Below are 11,437 nucleotides of genomic sequence, written 5' to 3'. Positions count from 1 at the left end.
GCAAGGTCTACTCCTGCTTTTTAAATACATGAGCCAAGCATTTGTTTTTCCACTCTTTTGCTTTCAAGCTATTTGTGTCTTTGAATCTAAAGTGTGTCCCCTATAGACAATATATAGTTGGATCATGTTTTTTATCCACTCTGCTAATCTCTCTACCTTTTCACTGGAGTGTTTATTCCATTTACAGTTAATGTAATTACCGCTAAGGTAGGATTTACATCTGCCATTTTGCTATCTGTTCTCTGTATGTCTCATGTCTTTTTTGTTCTTCCATTTCTCCATTAATCACTTATTTTGTGTTAAATAGATATTTTGTATTTACCATTTTATTTCCCACATTCCTTCTTTTATAATATATTTTAAGTTATTTTTCTTAGTTGTTGCCCTGAGGATTGCAATTAGCATCTTAACTTAAAATAATCTAATTTGGATTAATGCTAACCTAATTTTAATAGTGTACAGAAACTTTGCTTCAAATAAAGCACAATTCCCTCCCTCTTCCTTCATGCTATTTTTATCATACAAATTACATTTTTATACATTATAAGGCATTGAGTCAGTTTTATAATTATTGCTTTATGTGGTTGTCTTTTAAATCAGATGGGAGAAGGAAAGAATTACAAAAAATACATTTATACTGTCTTATATTTACCTGTATAGTTACTTCTACTGGTATGAGTTAATAATTTTCTCTCTCTCTTTCTTTTTTTAATAAAAGCTTGAAGTTCAATTTCTTGTATTCTAAAGTGTCCTACGCAATATTGCATGCCATGGAAAACATCTGAAATGTCAATGAACACAGCATAGAGTAAGCTATCACCTATACAAACATATTTTTCTCCTTTTGGGGTCAGGAACATCATGTTCATGAAATATAGCAAATTATTACAAGATATTTATTTAGCCTAATCTGTATCTTCTAATTCAGGACAGCAGGATTTGAATAATAAACTTGTAGGTTAAAGATGCAATAAATTCTTTTCTACTTTTCCTATCATCGAGTTTAATTCCCCTCCCCATGACTAGGCTGACCTTAGTGACTTGCTTGACTAATAGAATGTGGCAGAAGTGACGTTCTGGGATTTCTGAGACTAGACCTCAAGAGGCCTTGTCGCTTCTCCCTGGGTGTCCTGGAATGCTCACTCTGGGAGCCCAGAGCCACAATGTAAGTCCAACTACCTTGATTCCATGCCGGGCTGGGGGAGCCACAGGGAGGTGCTCCAGGTGACAGGCCCAGGAAAGCCTAGTCTTCCAGCCATCCCTGCCAAGGCACCAGATGTGTGAGTGGAGCCATCCTGGACCCTCCGTACCAGTTCATCCACCAGCTGAATAGCAACAAGTGACCTCTGCTGACATCAGATGAAACAGAAGACATGATCATCTAAGCCCTGTTGATTCCTGACCCCCCAAATCACAAGATATAATAAAACAGTGGTTGTTTTAAGTCACTGTGTGTTGAGACAGTTTTTTATATAGCAATAGACTATGTAACAAGGTGATATGAACTTGTTCATCTGGACAAGACAGAAGGGACCACTAGAAATCATCTAAACTCAGGGTCTCAAACTCAAGTGCCAATAAGGACCATCCAGGCAGGTAATACAAATGAACAAATGATCTGGGGGAGGGGGCAGGATTTATGCAAACCAGAGAGCATATGTCACGTCTGGAGAGGAAAGCCAATTGTTGCCCTGAGGGAGCATAAGCCTAGTGCTGTCAGACTTTTCAAGAGCTGTCAGATTTTTTAGTGCAAAAATCCTAATTTTTAACTGTTAGAAACTAATGAAAAAAAATTATAATGTTACCTTGCAAGCCAAGTAACACACACCTGCAGGCTACACTTTCTCCCCAGCTACTAGTTCGTAATCTGACTCAACTCCTTCAGGTACAGAAGAGAAAATAATAGTCCAGACAGGGGACGTGTCATGCTTAGGGTTCCACTGTGTATTACCATTCTAAAAAGGCCTGGAGCCCAGGTCTTCGCCACATGGTCCAGGGTTCTTGTGATAACCCCCCAGTGCATGGTCAAGACAGAACTCCCAGGTGTTGACACTCCTCGGGGTTCTTCGGTTTAACTGAAATGAAAATGATCCTACCTAAAGGCTTTGGCAAGCTTTCAGAATGGAACTCTCCAGAATTAGCAGAACCATATCCCACAAGTCCTGGGAATGCCTAGGTCACTGTGGGATGGGGCAGGAGAGGAATCCCTGGCCCTCCACCAGAGTCTCACTCAGAGCCACGAGACTTTTATCTGTTTCATTTGTTCACATTTGCCAGTAACATTTGCTTTGTACCAAAAATTTTTATGGTAAAGAAAAGTATATAAACTCATGTCCTAGTTCACCAGAACTTGTTGGGGTGGCACACTCAATAATTGCTTAGTTTGTCTCCCAAATAGCTGAAGACATCTGTATTAATTAAGGTAGGCTTGCTGCTGTGACCAAGAATCCCATATTTTAAGTAGCTTAACATAATAAAACAGTTGTTCTTGCTCATGCAGTGGTTTAGTGTGGGCGTGTAGGCTGGACAGCTCTTTGCTGCCCTCCAAACGGAGACGGGGGCCAGGCTCCCTCCTTCTCATGTCTCTGATGCCACACTGGGGCCTTGGACTATTTCACTTTCAGTCTCATGAACAGGGAGGGCTCAAACATGGAAGGTTGCATTGGAGAGTTTTTCTAAAAATAGGCCAGGCCTGGACATCAGGGTACATCAGTTCTTCTCACATTTCATTGGCCAGAACCCAGTCGTGTGGTCCCGCTCCACTGTAAGGGGGACTGGGACATGTAGTCCAGCTGTGTGTCCAGGAGGAGAGGGAGCAGAGTCCTTGCTCCAACACGCCCTGTTCCCTGGGGCTGGCTTCATGTAAGAGTCACCCTGGGTGGGCTGGGCTGAATACTGAAAGACTCCTGGACTGAGGACTGTGCCTAGATTTCATCTTGCTGTTGAGATTAGCAGCAATAGTAATTATATAGAACATTGTCTGGAAATTGTCATACTATATATCAAAAGCTCAAGAGGAACATCTGCTGCCCATCCTAAGGGCCGTATTGCTAACAATAATCACTAACATTTATTGAGGGCTTGCTATATGCCAGGAACTGTTATACAAGCACTTCGTAGAAACAAACTAATCTTAATAGAGACATTGAAATAAGGTAAATCTGGGGCTGGTCAAGGAAGTTCCATGCAGAAGAAAGTATTTAGGTGGGATTAAAGGATAAAGGTTATAGTGGAAGTCCCAAGACAATACTCTAACTCTGATAGAGTGAGAATCATATCGGTGGGGTTGATAAAAATGTTGGCCTTCATTACCTTTGAAATATACAAGTGGAACAGCAGTTGGCAAACAGAGAGGGTGCTGAAAATCTGCCCCGTGCACAGTAAAGCTTTGTGGACCCAGGACTGTCCAGAATTAATCTAGGGGCCCCCGGCTTAAGTTGCAGACATTCTCCACTCTCAGCTCCTTGCCCTGGTGGCCAGGAGTTTGGAGAAAAAAGAAGGAAAACCAATGCAGTTAAATTCTCTTCCTTGCCAAGAGAAGAAGGACTTTTCCGTTTAGCATTTGGTGGAACTGTGGGAGAACAAAAATACTCAAATCCAGAAGTCTCCCCTTGTTTCCCCTGGGAGAGCATCTCAGGCTGATGGTTGCAGAGCCAAGCAGGTCCCTCCCAGGAATGTTTTCAGTTTCTGTTTTGTTGATTTGCTTTATTTTAACCCCTCCCTTGGCTATATGCAGAACTCGCATGTTTTTGGATATAAGTGGGTGGGCAAGGTCAAGAAGTAGGTGGGCTTCATTCCCGCCCTCACACCCATTCAGCCTCCTCCTCTGCTTGTGTTAGCTCCAGTGCTGTCCAGTCCCCTCAGTTCAGAAAGGGGCATCAAATAAATTAATTCTAATTAAATTATACTTATCTGAATGTTTTTTTCCTCCTAGCAATATTTGAACCCTGGAAAACAGGAATGACAGCTGGGAGAGGGTAATTTCTCTGTTGCTGGATTCCAGGTACTGTGAAGAAATTAGGTTTCTGTGGAAATAAGAAGCAGTGACGGGCCGGCCCCGTGGCTTAGTGGTTAAGTGCGCGCGCTCCGCTGCTGGCGGCCCGGGTTCGGATCCCGGGCGCGCACCGACGCACCGCTTCTCCAGCCATGCTGAGGCCGCGTCCCACATACAGCAACTAGAAGGATGTGCAACTATGACATACAACTATCTACTGGGGCTTTGGGGAGAAAAAGGAGGAGGATGGGCAATAGATGTTAGCTCAGAGCCGGTCTTCCTCAGCAAAAAGAGGAGGATGAGCACAGATGTTAGCTCAGGGCTGATCTTCCTCATAAAAAAAAAAAAAGAATCAGTGACAACTTCCATAAGACAAAAACCTGCCCTAGGAACCATTTTTACAGCCACCATAGCTGCAGATGAAAAGTTAGACCAGACAGCCTGGTTATGGTGGGAAGATCACGCGTGGAGTCTGGATAGGCTGGGTTTGAGCCCTAGCTCTGCTGTCCACTTGTTGTGTGCTCTTGGTCAAGTTATTTTACTTTTCTGAGGCTCAGCTTCCTGATCGAGAAATGGGCATAAACTGCCCACCTCGTAAGTATTTTGTGCCTCAATGAGACCAAATTAGTAATGAGATCAGATTTGCCAAAATGCTCTCAAACTGTAAGAGAGCTATATCAAAATGAGGTATCTCTGTTTTCCTAAGGAAGCTCGATTTCTAATTTCTGATTGGCGGGTCCTGATGAGGAAGGGACCCCACACACACCTTGCTCAGCCTCCTGGGCGACTTCTGCTTGGTGTGGACGGGACGGAGGGGCGTCCTGGACAGGGACTTAAAGGAAATCAGGTTAAAGAATGTCAGAGAGGAGGGGATGGGCGTTCCAGGCCTGTAGTAAAAGCTAATGGGCCATCCGGCCAGCCGAGGCCAGAGCACAGGCTCACAGAACATGGCCTGGGGACCCTTGTTCAGGGTCTAAGTTGGTGCTGGTGCCTTTTGTAGGGTGAGCAGAGCCAGAGGAAGAGAAACAAACATCCCCTGGGAGGACACGGCCCGAAGCCTGGATTCTCACCGCCATGCCTGACCTTCTTGCTACTGCCAGGCTCCGTGTGAGGCCTGCCGGCGGGGCTGAGCGCACCTGCCGTATAAATGAAAACGAGGCCCCAGACAATGCTGAATGTCTAGGGGCAGCTTCGTGGGGTTAGTCGGGCCTGGGCATCCAGCCTGGGGGTTGGTTCCAAAAGACAAAGATGACCATGTATCCCTGGGCGCTTGGTCAGATGTCGTCCCGTGGATAATTGGTGTGCTGCACCCTGTCAGAACGGCGGTGCCGTAAACGCACAGACACATGGTGTCAGCCGACAACCCCAGTCTCAGGCATCCAAGCACCTTCCGGGCTCAGAAATTCTGGCCCCACCAACTGATGGGAACTTGTGGGTAAGAGAAAACTGATTTGCTGGTACTCTCTAAATGCATCACCTGCCTAACGCTTACTCCACTTGTCGAAAATTACTCCTGTGGCTCTGGTTTCCATGGGATCATATGAAGGCAAGGAAGAAAGCAAGGAAGAAAAAAACCTACATAAATTAGAACACGGATGGGAGCAGCTCAAACATTGCCTTTCTATCCTGGCAAATACAGCCCAAAGATTCCCTATGCTGACAATATTAAGGTATGTGTTTATGTTGTAATAAACAAGGGCCTTGGTTTTTCCTTGGAGGCCAGAATATTCTAGCCTTTCCATTGCTCTGAGGGTACTGGTCCAGCATCTCCTGCTGCGGTTTATATGGCTTGTGAGTTGCCACTCACCCTTCCTGTGCCCACGGCAAACTTTATTAATTGATTGTGGCGTGCCTTCCTGCTGAGCTGATCCCAGCCTCAGAATCCTTCATGACACAGCAGTCCAGGCAGCCAGGACCAATTGATTGGATTGGTATAAAAGATAAAAATGATGTGTCATCCTTGATTTAATTCCTCTCTTCCCTCCCTTAATCTGATTAGGGAAAGTGCAGAGGCCTGCTGCCTCTTTTCTCCCTTGACCACGATGTCTGCTTCATATTAATCAGAGAGCTTTGGCTCAATGAAGAGTGATGCAGAGGCAGGAGCAAAAGATTTTGGAAGCTGTGCACACACACAAGTCCACATATTCTTGTTCTCTCTCTCTGGGAATATTAACTCCCAGGGCAGTAGAAGGTCTGGGATAACAGGGCAGGGAGAAATGGACACATATGTGAAGGGGCCCACCAGCAGGGAGAGGGAGCTGGTGTATATTGGCGTCTATGTCTCTGTGGATTTAAGCTAAGGAAATGGGCCAAAGCCTGGAGCAGTCCGATCACTGAAGCTGCCAGGCAGGAAGCAAGTAATGGGGCCACCCGGTTTGAACAACAAAAAGGAAACAAGGGTTGCCATAGCTTCCTTCTTCTTCAAGTGTGGATTTTTCCAGAGTTGGCTAACTTAAGACTCTTCAAAGACTGAGTCCAATTTTAAGCTAGAGGTTTCTAGAATTGCTTCCTCATTCATTCATTCAACAAATATTTACTGAAGAGCCGCCAAGAGCCCTGTACTGTATGAGTTACTGGGGATACCTCCGTAAACAAGAAAGACCCAGTCCTGCCTTCAGGGAACCTACAGGCATCAGGAAAGACTGGAATAAATGTGTAATTGTCATGAAATCTGATGAGGCCTACAACAAGGAAGTGCAGGAAACCGCAGGTGCATATTTATCTAAACACGTACATATGCATTGGCATAAGGTATTTCAAACCCACAGCTTGCCTTGAAATCACAGTAATATTCATTTTTAACTCTGTTCCCAGAAGCCGGGACCAACAGCCAGAACCAAATCAATGTCAGGGAGTTCGGTCTGATGAGATGATATCTGACGCATGGTCTCTTGTTCATTGGACAATAATTCATTAAGCACCAACTCTAATGGGAATTTTCTTTTTCAACAAAACCTGTTTTCAGAGAGTTCACAGAAAAATGACCACTTCGCATTTACAGCCAAACCCCCTCTGAGCCAGAGGGGCATAAACAGGACACATGGTCCCGGCCCATGAGGAGTTGGGTCCAGCAGAAACCCTCTGGCTTGAGGAACCGCTCACATTTGTAAGGTCAGCCATGAAAGCACAGGTAGACATCAGAGCCTCGCGTTAGCCCTGTGAGGCTGAGAGGACAGTGGTTATCATTCCCATGCTCTTTCTGGAAGAGCACAGGCCAAGTCAACTTACAGGATCTTTTTTTTTCTTTCAGATTAGTGTTCATATTCACTCAAACAAGCTAATATTCCCAATCCCTCCATAGAGAAATCAATTTTACCTACTAGTCCAAAGAGAAGAGGAAGAGCCACAGACAACAGAGGAGCAGAAAAGAGAATTTTATAATTTGCCAAGAAAGGAGTCCCCAAGCCTCTTTGCAAACAACGTTGAATATTGAATATCCCCCTTTAACAAATGCAGCCTCTGAGATGGTGCCCAGTGACTCCCGCCTCCTGCTGTTCCTGCCCTTGTGCAGTCCTCTCCCACGCGGGTATGTCATTTCTGAGATTAGGCTGTGAAAGACTTCAGTCTCTGAACGTCTTGGACGTTCTCTCTCTTTTTCTCTTGGGCCTCTCTCTCTCCAGAGAAGCCCCCTGCTAAGGAGTGAGCAGGTCCATGGAGAGGCCCACATCGCAAGGAACCCAGGCCTCCTGCCCCACTGCAGTTCAACCTTTGGATGACTGCAGCCCTGGCCAACAACAGCTTGACTGCAATCTCACGAAAGACTTTGAGCCAGAAGCATCCAGCTAAGCTTCTATCAGAGTCCTGATCCCCAGAAAATGTGAGATAATAAATGCTTGTTGTTTTAAGCTGCTACAGTTTGGGGGTAATTTGTCACACAGCAATAGATAACTCAGACATGACTCTTTTTTTTTTTTTTTGTGAGGAAGACCGGCCCTGAGCTAATATCTGCCAATCCTCCTCTTTTTTTGCTGAGGAAGACTAGCCTGGGCTAACATCCATGCCCATCTTCCTCTACTTTATATGGGATGCCGCCATAGCATGGCTTGATAAGCGGTGCGTCGGTGCGCCCCCAGGATCCGAACCGGTGAACCCCAGGCTGCCACAGCGGAGCGTGCGCACTTAACTGCTTGCGCCACTAGTCCGGCCCGGAGACATGACTCTTTTATTTTCTTCTCTGACCAAGGAGGGCCAACACCTCCTCAGTCTAGAGGAGACAACACTTTTCTCATTTTCTACCTCAAAATATAGTAACAACTGAATGGGTGATTCCTTTGTCACTGAACATTTTTGTGGTTATCACTGCTATCCTCGATAATGGTATATGCCCCATAATTGGTAGAATTCATTTCTATATTCAGTCAACAAACATTTACTGGGCTGCCACTAACTATGGGCAAGGCAATGCCTGTGTGCTGGATTACAGAGATAAATAAACGCATGTTCTCTTTCAAAGGGAGATATTACATGTCATTATAATGCAGAGTAGAAGGTTCCAGATAATCTGGGGAATTCAGAATGAGACATAGTATCTTTGTCCTCAAGTAGCCTATTGAAATCTAGTTAGGGAGATAAAACTTCTAAATCAGAAACAGATGATATTCTCAGCACATAGCTGGAACTTGGTATTTTAGGACAACTGAATGGATATACGGTTGCTCATAGACAAACACTGATGTGAAATTTATGCAGGTATGAAATATTTGTCAGATTCTTATTTTTTCTTTTAAGTTCCCTAGGTTTGAATGACTTAACCTGAGGAAAAAAATCAAAAAACAAGACAACAACGAAAGAGAATCCCCCACTTCCCTTCCTGGGCAAAGTTACCCCTCTTTCCCTTAGCTCCCTACCGCACATAGAGAAAATTAATCCAAAATTTCTCAATTCTGTAAAGCTCCATGGAGAATTTGCTATATTGGCTTACGCCACCCTACTGTCCAGTTGAAGGAAAGAGCTCATTGCATGTGAAATATACCAGAACCTCACTCTAATACTGGACTGAAAATTCATGCTGTCAGAGTTACTTTTTGCAAGATCCTTTTATGTCTTTGTTGAATATGGTAATACAAGAAGCAACATCAGAAGTTTTATGTGGTTTTATTCACCTCTATTTATATTCTTCGTTTGGGCTTGTGATAGACAGACTATTGAATGTAGAATGCACGTGGATGAGCAGGCTTTACATCCACGAGATGTCTTAAACTAGTACTTTTATTTTTAAAGAATAAATTTGGCCTGCGTGGTATGGTTGTTGTTGATGTTATTGCTTTTAATTAAGCAATAATTGAAAATTTACATTCTCAATTATTACCCTTCTACTATGACTAAGGAGCACTTTTTAAAAAATCTCTTATAATAGAAAAATATTTCCCTCGACCCATGTTTCTATCAAAAACAGGAAAATTTAAAGCAGACTAAAAAAGGTGCATATTTTAAGAATGGGAATTGTAAAACATCAGTCTCTGGCCTGCTTTACTTATTACCATCACCTGCCTGGTCCACGTAGGCGTTTAAGTCTGTGATGACAGCAATAGACCTCGAGATGGCTATTTCCCAACACTCCTGGGAATCCCTTGATGCTTGGTTCTCAATGCAGCATATAATTTCCCCCATAAAATGCAGTCAAGGGTAACTTAACCTGAGTGACTTAACCAGAATGCACACGTGAATAGAGAAGAAGTGAGGGGCGAGGCTGTTACGCTGGGCTGTGGGCACACTGACTCCACAGTGCCCACCATTCAAGGTCCTGCTTCAGCCAAATGGCCTCTTGCTACACCTGGAAGGCCTTGATGAATGGTCAGACATCCAAATCCTGAAGGTCCCTTGTGACTGAGTCTGGAACTGTGCATCCTCTGCCTATCCTTGCCACTCAGACCCACCATGCTTTGACAGATAAATTCTCTTGGGTAAAAGCACAACAAACTTTGTTTAAAAAAAAATGGGATTCACTTTATAGTGACTAGATGTTTAATGAGGTGTCAGTGCTTCCCAAAGGGCCCAGGAACGTCTCTCCAAATAGAGGAGAAAATGGAAGTTCAGAGAGGGCACGCCATAGAACACACTTCTCAAGGCTGCCCAGCAGGTAGGTCAGCCACACAGATGAGGACTGACTCTTTCCACATCTGACTTGGGGCAAAGCCCAATATTATGTACATAATGCTTTATGTAATCATTAAAAATGGATCTGCCTGGTTTTATTTCTCAAATTCTGAGTCTCAAATCTTTCTTACCAACCAATATAATTTAATATAAAGAGGGAAGAATTAAGGAGAAAGAAAAGAGAACTGACATTTGCCAAATCCTTACTATATGAGCCAAGCAATACACCAGGTACTTTTCATACTTAATCCTCCCCTGTGAGGAAGAATTATTTGCCCCAATTTTTAGATAATGTAAGACCCAAAAGCGTTAAGCAAATTGTTCAGTCTCACAGTGGTAGAGAGAAGATTCAAACCCAGGACAGGCTGGCTCTACAGTGCAATCTTCTCAAGAAACGTGATTAGAATTCTGGTGCATTCATCCATGCTGTTGCCCTTTTCCCTCCCTTTAGAATTTTCTCATCTGCCTACTTCCTACTTTCTGTCCCCTGGTCATCTCTCAAGACCCGGATTAATTCTGCTTTCTGGTGAAACTCCCCTGAAACATCAACCTACTTTGCTCTCTCCTTTCTCCAACCTCTCCTGCCTTTGAAGAAGCTCTCATTCCTTAAATGTCTGTTCTGGATAAGGTAGACCTTTATTATATTGGTAGAAAATGCTGTAATATATAGCACTGCCTTATTTTTTAATCATCTTGTGGGTGATACTGTGTCTTTTCAGCTCCTTGTGTGCAAGGAATTTATTTTATTTTTGTCCCATGCTTTATTTTTGGTGTGTGTGTGTGTGTTTTGTGTATGTGTGTGTGTGTACGTTGGCTTTCCAGCAAATATTCCCCATTCCTGAAGCACCCCAGTTTCTCTTTGGGGAATTACCAACTCCCCATTGTGCATGGTCTTGGAGGGAAAGTAATTACAGATGATGGCTTTGTACTAGGGAAGGTGAAGAGGCCAGATCGTCAGCACCCCAGTACAACCAGAGGTGAGCATGTGGTCTAAGCTTAGCTAATCAGATGCTCCCTTCTGAGGACCGAAGCTCTAACTGATGACCACTTATTGCCATGGTGACGTGCCCATCAGGCTGTCCTGCCATGAGTCCAGGGCTAGGCTTCCTGCTCCCTGATCCTCACTGTGACCTTGACTCTTGCTCTGTTCTAGGCCTGGTCCTTTGGCCTCTCATCAGTTCTGTGGATCCTGAGATCTTCCAAAAACTTCCCCTTTGCTTTTAGTTTGTTTTGGTTGTTTGTAACCATATGATCGCACAGAAACTAAGCCCTGGGCTGGGGTCAAATAAGCAGTGTAAGTATAAATTCCTGCTGACTGCCTTTTTGAGGTATCAATATAATTTCCAC

This window comes from Diceros bicornis, chromosome 13 (genome assembly GCF_020826845.1).
Source record: "Diceros bicornis minor isolate mBicDic1 chromosome 13, mDicBic1.mat.cur, whole genome shotgun sequence".
NCBI classification, from domain to species: Eukaryota; Metazoa; Chordata; class Mammalia; order Perissodactyla; family Rhinocerotidae; genus Diceros; species Diceros bicornis.
The sequence above is the reverse complement of the archived record's forward strand: the minus strand, read 5'-3'. Positions refer to the sequence as shown.